The sequence below is a fragment of the Passer domesticus genome, chromosome 1, assembly GCF_036417665.1.
Source record: "Passer domesticus isolate bPasDom1 chromosome 1, bPasDom1.hap1, whole genome shotgun sequence".
Taxonomy (NCBI): domain Eukaryota; kingdom Metazoa; phylum Chordata; class Aves; order Passeriformes; family Passeridae; genus Passer; species Passer domesticus.
The window spans coordinates 28,088,260-28,100,106 of record NC_087474.1 but is presented as its reverse complement, the minus strand read 5'-3'; the positions used below and the strand labels follow the sequence as shown (position 1 = coordinate 28,100,106).

At 36.3% G+C, this 11,847-nt stretch overlaps 1 long non-coding RNA gene across 1 annotated transcript in view; it reads left to right on the top strand.

The window, feature by feature from the left end:
• The first annotated feature begins 1,379 nt into the window (after window positions 1–1,379).
• Window positions 1,380–11,847, top strand: part of LOC135295573 (uncharacterized) — a 67,600-nt gene continuing 57,132 nt past the window's right edge. Inside the window, exons 1-3 of the long non-coding RNA XR_010357697.1 lie at window positions 1,380–2,173; window positions 2,480–2,667; window positions 9,779–9,900. This is a non-coding gene — a long non-coding RNA (uncharacterized LOC135295573). The remainder of the gene's footprint in view (window positions 2,174–2,479; window positions 2,668–9,778; window positions 9,901–11,847) is intronic.

Below are 11,847 nucleotides of genomic sequence, written 5' to 3'. Positions count from 1 at the left end.
GATGCTACATGCAAAATAGCTCACCTGTGAGTATGGCTGAGAGGTATCTGAGCATTGGCAGAGATGGGCATTGTACCGTGTCAAGCAGCCTATTTAAGGTGAATTGACCAGTCTCCTTTCCTCAGCATTTCCAGGCAGGGAAGCACAGATGGACTTGAGCAGCAAAACTTGCAGAGCAAGAAAGGAGCAGAGGTTATTGCAGTCTCTGTTGGCATGGCAGGGACAGGGACAGTTTGATTAAAAACCTATTGCAATTACAAGCCCATTAGACACAGAAGTGAACAGCTCGAAGTCACTGTCATTCAAGACAGAAATCTAATAAGAACAAATATGACAGAGGAGATGGTCCACAAAGAGTTCCCGTGGCCTGTTTTTGTTGATGGTTGTTATTATTATGCTTTCTTTGGGCTTTTCCTGTTTAGGAATTTCTCTGTTTCACTGTGTCTTGGATAAGTGACAAGCAATTGGGTCTTCTTCTACATATCAGGGATTTTTCTATCAATATTTGAATAAAGAGGATGAAATGGTATGCTGGTGCATTTGAAGACTTGACATATATTCACAATACAAGTCTTTATGGTCCTGTCAGATTCTATTGCACTTACATGCAAGATAATAAAATTAAGCAAGATAGACCACTAGACCTTGTAGCTGTGATAAATACATCCACTAAAGAGGGTAATTTAGCACATTTCATGCTGTAATTTTCTTTTGTGTAATGATGAATATACAGGGTTGTATACAATGATTGTGAATCACCATCAGAAACCACTTTTGCTTTGTGGATGCTGAAATCCCATTATTTTTAAAAAAATTCTTCCTTTTGACTTTTTAGAATAAATAAAAGTTCAAGTAATATTTCCTCTAGATAGTATTTCACAAACAATAAAATTATAGGCAGTATGACACAGAGTAGTAGCTATGAAGGTAATTTTTGTAGGTATGTTGAAGAAATCAGAGACGTCTTCTAGTAAGATTTTAGAGGGGAACAGTAGTGATGACTGATAAGTGTTAAAAAGGGTTATGAAATATTAATCAATATAACTATTAATATATGTAAAAGCAATTCAGCTTTTTATTTCAGTTGTGCAGTCTGAGCTCAGTCAAATTTGCCAAAAATGTGCACTGGGATGTTTTTGTTTTTTCTGGAAGATTTTCTGGAACTTATGGAAAATGTAGTTATGTAGTCTAAATATACTCTGTGGAAAATATTCAACTATAAGGTCCATTTTCCTGTTGTGGAGATCTCAGGGAAACAGAATTTATAGTGCCTGAGTCCTTGAGCTTGTCTGGTTAGCAGATATGCATTTGGTTTCTAAGATGTAGAGATTTATGTCTGAATTCTGACAGAATGGGATATGTAGATGAAGATTTGTGTTTTCCAGAAGATAACTGATCTCTAGTAACTGTAGTAATTCTGGGTACCTGCAGTCATAACCTCCATGTTTTTACTGACTACATATTCAGCAGACAGTAAGGTTTAAAAGGTGCAAAATACTATCACTACATGGCTTTGTTTTTACATTTGGTTCACCTAGGAAACAGCTTCTTAGGAGAAGTGAGCTAAAATTGCGTTGAAAAATATTTTCCTTTCATGGTTTCTGTTTCTTATTGTCTTGTCTGGAGAAGATATGCTAATTTTTTTAACTATGCATTAAAAGTCCTCCTAAAATTTTCAGCCTTTCATGGCTGTGATCATTGTGAATTTGACATTATTTTCTTTATCTCTATAGCAAGTATGGAATCACAGACTCACAGAATATGCTCAATTGGAAGGGATCCAGACGGATCATCAGAGCCAGCTCCTGGCCCTGCAAACTCACACCATTTGCACAAGGTATTGTCCAAATGCTTCTGGAGCTCTGTCAGGCTGGTGCTGGGACCACTTCCCTGGGGAGCCTGTTCCAGTGCCCAGAGCCTCTCTGGGCAAAGAAACTTTTTATTATATTCAAACTAAACTTTCCCTGACAAAGCATTAGGCCATTCCCTTGGGTCCTGTCACTGGTCACCACAGAGAAGAGGTCAGTGCCTGCCCCTCATCTTCCCCTCACAGGAAGCTGTAATTGCAATGAGGTTGCCCCTCAGTCTCCTCTTCTCCAGGCTGAACAAACCAAGTGGCCTCAGCTGCTCCTCTTCCAGCTTCCTCTCAAGGCTCTTCACCATTATAGGCTAGGTAAAATCCTGTGTTCCCGGTGTTTGAGAAAATCTGATTATTAAAATCCTGTTAATGAATTTTTGTGCAAAGACAATTCCTATTGGAGAATGCTGATTTTCACTTTGCTTCATCTGGATTCTTTGAAAGGTCTCAGTGCCTTTTTTACACCTCCTACAGGGAAGACACAATGGGGAAAGCCAGCTAGGCTGAGGACCCTAGTACCATCCCTATGGATGCAATACCTATGCAAGATTGTTTTAAGATTCAAGAGGGATGCTGTAACAGTTTAAACAGAAACCTGGTTTCTGTCTTCCCATTTTACAGAATCTCTGGAGGTGGTTGCTCAAGTAAACTGCTTAGACACCATGTGTGAGTACCTGGAGTCTACTTTTCTCTAATGAACTGAGTCTAAAATGAAGAGAGTATCACAGATAAATTTCCTGCTGTCAGTAGCACACCAGAGAAGATTAATAAGAGATGAAAGAATAACTCCTCCTCACAAGAAACAGCAGGTAAAAAGCAAATGGAAAAGGCACTTGCTGTGCTGCCTAAAAGTTAATTTAAAATTACGTGTACTCAGGTTATGTCATTGCTGCTGGGAAGGAACCTTGCAACCTGTAGTGTGTGCTCATACATGGTGGTCTCCAGTGTGCCCCAATGTTTACACCTTATGGAGGTTCCCATATTCCAAATCAAAGGTGGTCTTGGAATACAAAAATATGAAAATAGGTAGATGAGAGAGAAGCGGTAGCTTGGTCTTATTCCTACAGTGTTTCACTAAAAAGAGCCCAGTCTTTGGCTGACATAAATTGAGTAGCTGTGCTGACCTTTGTGTTTGGTTGTTTTTTTTCTTTTTGTCTCATTGAATTCTCTCACATCCTAAGCTCATTAAACTGTGGCTCAGCCAAATTGTTTTAAAACATGTTTTAAAAGGTAAGTATAGTAGCTTATTGTAGCTTCAGGCATAATTTTTTTACAAAGATATTTACATTCTAACACAAAGGTTCCCTAGACTGTAGCCACAGACTTCTCTTTAGCAGAACTGTTCAGGTGTCTGAGTCTTTGAATTAATGCATAGGTCTGGAGTTCTAGACAAAGGAAGAAGACTTCCTACATAAACAGTGGGGATCTAGGCTGGACAGGCCATCCTGCAACAAACTATTCAGTTCTTCTCTTTCATCCTTAAGCTATTTCCTTGTAAATAGACTGGAAACCTTTTGGGCATATTTGTTGCTCAAAATAATTTTAAACTGGAACAAGGTTCACAAGCAAGTCATGTGGAGTCACCAATATGGGAATTGTTTGCACTGACATCTTGTGGTACAATTTAGTTGGGGGATGGGTCCTGACGCAAGGACAAACTTGCACCAGTGAAAATACTTTACTACTTGTTCAAAATTACATTCACCATACAAGCTTGCAGAGATTTATAGAAAAGGCCATAAGGTTTTTTGAATATGGGAAGTATCCCATTCTCAGGTGTGTTCCCAATAATTAGGGGCTACATGTCTTTCATTTATTTAAAAATAAAGAAATTATTTGTTTTAGTTTTTTAAGATAGTTTTCCAAGGCAGGAGAGTTAGACCTATCTCAACATCATATTGTAGAGGTATAGAGTTTACCTCCTCTTTCAAGAAGCATAAAAAAGAGATTGTTCAGAACAATGAAAGATTCCAATATTCATTCAGAAAGCATGTGGAGTTTTTTCCCAAAGACTTAAGAGTTAGATAAAAGAACAAAGTATCTTCTTGGTCAGTAAAAAAGCTTAGATTTCTGTAGTATGGGCAAATAGCTCTGAAATCATTTTACTTATAAGCTTTACTTATCCATTTCAAGCAGTGCTGTCATGTTTTGACATGTCATTCCAAAAGCAGTAGTAAAGCTTCACAGCAGACTTACTCCAGATGTGATTCAAACTAACAGGAAAAATGAGCATTTGTAAAACACAGCATAGTAATGTACAAAGTGGGCTAAAGAAAAGATAGGTCATTTTTTTAAAGTTGAATGGGCAGAGAGCAAAAAAACCTAACAGGAAACTGCTTATTAGCCCAGACACCCAGTAGGTTCAGTGTTGCTTTCATGTTCAGTGAAACTATTAGATATTTTTGATCTAACAGTGAGGGTTTAAAGAATGAAAAGACATGCACTCTATGGCTGGCAGCTGCTCACTTCGATGTCTAGTTAATGAGTTGTGCTCTCATGCTGGGATTTGAGGCAGTCCAGTGAGTGAGGCTTCCCTGCTGTTTCCCCTTGACTGCATTACGCAACCAGCTCTCTTTCATATTTTGATAGTGACATCTATTGGAGCTTTGAAGAATAATATTTGGGGGAAAAAATCTTAATGTATATTAGTAGAAGCAAAATTGTTGGACAATAAACTTTTCAGTTCAAACAAAAGCAGATATATATCTGTCATCAAAACATACAGAAAAATGAAAATACTGATAAAAAAAAAAAGCAGCAGTTCAAATCAGATTCAGGAAGAAAAATGTGCCTTTCTCTTTTTTGAGATTGGGTGTACTAAGAAACTTCCCCAGCTGTCTGAAGTTTGTTTAGAACGAACCCATCACTAAAGCTGTAACCTCAAAGTGAAACAAATGCAATATCTGATTGAATTCTCTATAGGTGTTCCCAAGACTTTGACAAGTATTAACGGAACACAATCTAACAGAGTGGGTACAGTAGCAGTCAGCCAGTCAGCAAAGACCTGACAAGCCTTCCTCATGAGCAATGATGTCTGATGTCTCTGCTGTCAAAGGGACACAGCCATCCAGAGTATTTGGAATTAAATTAACTCTGCTTTGAATAAGCAGCCATCTTCATGGGTTATAGTGAGAATATGGCTTGTGTCTGTTTAGAGCTCACAACAAGGGTCCTAGACTTTTCTAGAAGTGTAAGACTGGTAAACAATTAGTAAGTGTGGCCAGTGGATTTACATTGCACTAAATTACTTAATGTATTTACATTTTTTCAAATATATATGCACTGTGAAACAGCTCTAGCAGTCAGTCCCTGGTGTAAAGAGTAGGCATTGAGTAATGCTACCTCACAACATCTCTAGGAGAAATTAGGAGATATGAAATGTGCAAGGAGAGTGTGCTGTGGAAAGTCCTCAGGACTTCTTGAGGACCTTTCCTTTCTGTTTGTTCTTTATTCTCCTGAGAACTCTCAGAGTTCCTAAGTGCACACTGGAGAAATGCAAATTTTCCTCAAGCCACCTCTCTTCATCCACATCTGGGTCATGATGAATATCTTCATATGAAAGTTTCATGTTAATTTGCTGGAAATTGTGAATTTGGGGCTTTTTCCTGGATTATTCTTTATCCACAAAAATATGATAAAGAATTCCCTGTAAAAGAATCAGGAGGTTTCTTCCTTGCCTCAGATTATAGATTTTGCTAGGGTTTTATTTTGGTTTGGGTTTTTTGCATGTGATTTGATTTCAGTTTATTCTGATTTTTAAAGAAAAATTATTTTCTCATGAAACCAAAGGTTTAAAATGGGATTGTACTTCCTGTTAAAATGGGATTGTACTTCCTGATACTGTTTCATGTATCTTAAAATTTGGTTTTGCTTTTATTTATTCTGGTTTGTCTTCCCCAGTAGCATCATGGCTATATCCTTTTCACTCTATTATGATAATAAATCCACACATCAGTCAGGGAACTAGTCAGACAGGGAACTTACTATGAAATGAAAAGGTAAAGTATGGTCTTAGAATAGCAAACATAATTGACTCAAACAATCTTAACACAAAAGTACTTGACAAGCCTCAAATTACTTTACTGTTTTCTGAACTGCTTGTTTTGCAGATTTCTATGCTTAAACCCCAGAATATACCACATAAAATAATTTATAATGCAGTTATTGTTTTCATATAAATCACATCCATTTCTCCTGCTGCTGAGTGAGAAATGTTCAATTTTTACAGCCGGTGGTTTGTTCTCCATTCTTATTCAGCCTTTACAGAGCCTGCAGGAAAAATGAAATATTAATGATGTTGTAAAGACACTTTTTGTAATGAAAATATATCCAAATTAATCACACCTTTCATTTATTCAAGAGGACTTCTGTCATACTCTTTGGTGGTTTTGGATTGTCTGTAAAAGAATAAAATAGGAAGTAATTACGTAGTTTAGTTAGCATCTTGTGACTTTTCTGTACAAATATTGTTACCTAAAAATAATCCTGGTTTGGTACTGTGTCCATTTCACTTTTATGGACAGTTTTCATTACATAATTCAGGTGAGCAAACACTGCAGAGTCACTTCTCTCTGCTGAACAGTGTTTTCATTTGCACAAATGAATATAAGGAGTGAATACTAGAAACATAAAGATTAATTTTCTAAGCTTGAAGATAGATATTCAGGGAGGAATTTATTTAGTTTAAATTAGTAAAATTCACTAATATGTCTGCTGGGTACTTAGCAGGTAAGATCGTAAGAAACAGAGGGATGGGGTATCACAAGGGAATTTTATATATGTATCTATATCTGTTTTCTGGTATGGTCAGGAGCTTCTAATATACCTGACTCTTGTAAGCCAGACTCTGAAAAGGTGTTTAGACCTCTGCTCTTCCATCATGCAGTTGGGTCCATTAAACTCAGAAATGCTCCAGCCCGATTTGCACAGTGCTGTGCTGATAAGCTCCTTGGAACATTGTGCACTGAGAGCACAGAACAGAGACATCCTGGCTGAGCCTGTCCTGTCTTATTAAAATGCACCTTCATCTCAGCTGTGACAGAGCACAGCTCTGGGCAGAGCCACCTGGATGCCTGCTCCATCACTTTCCCCACTGTTCAGCCTGTAGGGGTAGCATGCTAGTTCACATACATCACCAGATCCATGGTGAGGCAAGCTAGTAGAAAGGAACAGCTTTAAAGAAATGATCCCTCCCAATGGCACCTAAAGAGCTTTTACAAAGATAAAAGAAATTATTATTAACATAAACAGAATAAAGAACATAAATATGCAGGGAAAGATATAAACCTAACTAAATGAATAGTTGTGTTATAAAAATATACTAGGAGTGAATCTGAAAAAATTGAAAAATAGAACTCATCAGCAAAGAAAACTTTACCTAGGAAGCTTTACACTAGTAAAGATCAATTGAGAGCTCCAAAACATTGAGCTCAGAAGCTGTTAAAGGAATGGGAAAATAAATTCTAAAAGTATGTCTATATATCCAAATGGATGCCCGCTTTCGGTTTTAAATTAGAAGAAAGAGTTAGAACATGAAAGCAAATGAGGACAATTCATGAGTTTAAATATATAAAAAGGAAATAACTCTTTGAAAAAAAAACCTAGGTAAACTTAATGAGTTCAGCTTTGGGCACCCATTATTTAGTGTTCCAAAATAATCAAATAATAAGGATGCTCTCATCCCAGGAGAACAACAGAAACTGCACTTCTATTAGATAAAAAGAGAAAACAATTAAAGTAATTTGATGCTCATTAATCTGACCTTAGTAGAATTCAAAAGTGTTTAAGAAGTGAGGAGAATTTTAAAGTGCTCAGGTAAATAGGAAAAACAGTAAAATGATTAACAAAAGCAAGGTAATTTTAGATTAAATTGCTGCCACTTCTCCATGGGGTGATTTTTTTTTTTAGACAGGAACAGTATATTATTTATCATTACTTTAACAATTACTGCAATGTTTGAGAGAGATTGTGATAAATGCAGTAATAATAAAGCATGTAAGGAAACAGAAAAAATGGGTAACTAAATACAATAGGTCTTTTCACCCTCATGAAAAGGAATATGATTGTGCTTTATAAAATCAAAAGTAGAAAGGGATGCTCCTTAACTTCCTTTATATTGAAAAAAGTTGGTAACATCAAATGAAGTTATAGGATGTTAGGTTTGAAAGAAAGTGGAGTCCACCTACCACACAATTAAACTGTGAACTTTACAGCTGTAAAATATTATTAATGCAAAAAATGTTTTTAGAGTTCAAAAATACTTGAATTTATGGAATAATTTTTAAAAAATCTTTCATGGGCTGTTCAACACAAAAATCATATACTTTCCCTAAGAAATTAGGTGAAAGAGAAATTCTGCTTTCATACAATTCACCTGTTCTAATTTTCTTGGATGAAGCTGATAAAAACACCATGGGAGTTAATATTAGACTCTTAGAGACTCAGTCTTGGGGTCATTATTATTTAACTTTTCTCTAATTACCTTGGCACAGAATGTTTGAGTGCAGAAATGAAAATTAGCTGATAAAGCTGAAAGACAGACATATCTGGATATAGTATAATCTTAAATAAATAGAATAACAGAAATTTAATGAACTCCAGTACTGTGAACAGCTATGTCATCCACTGAAAGGCTAATGACAAAAACCTGCTGCTAACTCAAAGGACAAGTGACTAAGTGTAATTGAGAAGGAATAGCTGGGTTTGCTAGTCAGTTCCAGGGGTCTCTAAAAGATTGAGAAAGAGGAGGTGTGGAATAAGAAATTCCCTGTTAGAGGGGAAAGGCTTAATGCTGTTTTTGCAAGATGCTGATGAGATCCTCTTCATATTACCTCAATATTAGATACAATTCCAGTCACATATGTGCAGAAACAGGTGAAAAAGGCTATTTGAAGACTGTAGAAGGAGTCATCTTTATAAGAAATAAGTCAAAAGCTTAGAGGCATTAATATTGCTTTCCCCAGGCTGTCTGTAGATTGCATGGTAGCTGGAATCAACAGGGAATTCCTCTTGTTCAGACTGAGGACACAATACTGCTTTCAGACTGGCATAATCACCTGCCATAGTGGGGGAAGGATGGAAAGTTCTTGGCAGTCAAAACACAACTGGGATGCACACCAGAACCTGAGAGAATAAAAGGTCAATTTCCATATAACCTTTGAGTCCTCAGGGATTGAACATTGAAAAACAGAAGCTGGTAAACTAATTGGCAAGGAAGCTAAGATACAATGGGAAAAGTAATCATCAATAAATTTAGAATAAAAATTTGAATGTAGATGTTTTGAAATTGCTTCCCAACAGCTCGTAAGAGTATCAGTAGTAGACTGTAGTATCAGAGTTCCTTGCCCTTCCTGTCCTAAAGAGAGTAAAACATACATTCCTATGGAATAAAGTGAGAGAAAGAAGTGGACGCTTCCTTTCTTGTCATCTCTTGCCAACAGAAAAGCAGAATAACTCAACTAAGTAAAAATTCACTCAGACTGGGTGACTTTAAGTGCAGACACCTTGAAGGCCCAACCATGTGCATGGGTGACTTGATGGGGTGAGGGAGACTGCTAGAGGACACAAAATAACCAAAAGAAGTGGGGAATAAAGATTTCAGCTCTTGAGTGCCTTCCATCTTCTATAGTAGCTGAATCACAGATGAATTGCAGAATATTCTGAGTTAGAAGCAACCTACAAGCATCATGGAGTCCAGCTCTTGAATATGAATGGCCCATGCAGAAATTGAACCCACAGTTTTGGCATTTGCTATTAAGTAGTATTTTCATGTATTTGATATTATACTTGAGGCATTACAGAGGTTTGCATAGGAAATAGCATTGCTAAATTAGATTATTAATGACATCACTTGTAAATTCATATACAAGCTTAGACCTTGATATTTACCAGCAGATGTGATCAAGACAAAATATTTTGCAGATGTAATTTGGTGCTTGCAGCAAGGAGATGTGCCTGACAGACGATGCAGTCATATTTGCAGAGTGTGGTTCCATCATCCTGACACCTAGCATGCTCTTCACTCACAATGGGTTTGATATCCAGTAAGTTTATATTTAAATGAGATTTTATCTTTACTAATCATAATTTGTGATATTTTAACACGTTTTATTCCACTTATATCACAGAGTGTGCCCTTCATTTGTGTTGAACAATGTTTCCTGATACAATGTATTTTTTAGATATCCTTGGACTTGATTGACATTGATACACTTACTGTAATCCTTTCACAAACTTATCAAACTATGTTTTTTAAACTTAAATCAGAGAAACAGAGTGCTTGCTTACCATTATGAGTCACTGGTTCTTTTTACACTGCAGTGTATCCTAGATGAATTATTTTGTTTTCTGGGAAACTTAAATAGTACTTTGTTATGTCCTGTAACTGTTCTACTTTTTGTTTAAATATTTTAGGATAATGTTATTTATAAAAATCAGAGTTTTTGTCCTTTATTTAGGAAAGAGACCAACAAAATTTTTGATTTAAGAAGGAATAGAAATTCATTTCAGTTCTTTTTAACTGAGGTAAAACTAGCATCTTCTCCCCTCCTCATGTTCATATTGCTGTGAGATGTGGGTTCTTTACAATTCATTCAGACTTTCATACTGCTAAAAACTGAACACCCTTATTTCATTCTTATCACTGCATTTCATTTTTTTTACTACTTTGACCTCCTTCAAGATGTTGCTTGGTGCTGTGTTAATCCATTGACTTATTGCTATTACAGTATTTCACAGCTCTCCTTTGTTGCTAAGCTCCTACATAAATGAATCATATGACCTTGGCAGTTTCCCTCTGTTAACACTGCTGTTATTTTTCCTTGAAATTTTGCTCTTCAAATTGTAACAAATAATAGGTCTAACCAAATCTCTACATGTTTGTAGATACTTGTAATTAATTTGGGCTGTAAATAGACCAGACAGAGAAATTAGGCTAAACCAAGTACAGCAGGGTACCCTGCTGCCCTTAATGTTGATGGTTCAATGGGGAAATTGTGAGGAGTTTTTTCAGTCTTCCTCAGACTTTTCACTAGTATAATGGAATGAAAGGGGTATTCCGCTCTGGAGGCATGTGTTATGACAAGCTGTTATAGTGGTAGTAATAAAGAAAAACTTTGGTTTTTACAGTCTTTTTACTATATACTTAAAAAGTATTTTGGTGCTTCTTGGGATGTTTTGGGGGTTGCTTTTTTTTCTGGTGTGAACTAGGGCAAAGGGTCTTTGTCTTTAGCTCACCAGCAGGTTGGTTTTGTTATGTTCTTGACTTTGTTTTTCCATTTTTTGCCCTTTCCTCTGCATCTTGTTTGCTTTCTGCTTGATTTATTCTCACACCTTTTTTCTTCAGCAACCTTAAGAAATAGCTAAAGGCCTACTTTTAAACCATTGGGATTTGGGGATTTTTTTGTTTGCCAGCTGGAGTGGTTTTGCCTCCTCTTAGAAATAGGCATTTATTTTTCTTGACTATTATTCAAATAATTGGTAATACAACATTTCTGTTTTCATACCTGAAGGCTCTCTTTTTAAAATGTTTTGTATAGCTTTGAAGTAGCTTCTAGTCAAACATAAATTTGTAGATAAGAAAATAGCAAAAGTCAAATGTGGTGATGGCCATGAGAGTCACTTTTCTGAGGCATCTTAGTGACTAGCAGGTCCAGAGGGCTCGCCTCCTCTTTTCTAGACTGTGCTGGCAGACACTCTTTCTTACTCTATTAAATGACAGTGTGTTATTTTGTCTGTGCCAGTCTGTTATCTCTTTAGGACAGGGGTCATGTCTTAGAATTTAAAACTATGAATGGCAATGCAAGAATAGCTCATAACTTTCTCTCTCCTTACATATTAATTACCTTAGTATAATTTAAGTTGTAAGTGTCTCAGTATGTGTCCTGAACATTATTTTTACTGAAGTGTGTCAATTTTCATTTCATTAAATGAATACTTATTTAATTTCCTATCTCACCTCTGAGCCCATTTTGTTAATGGCAGGATTATTC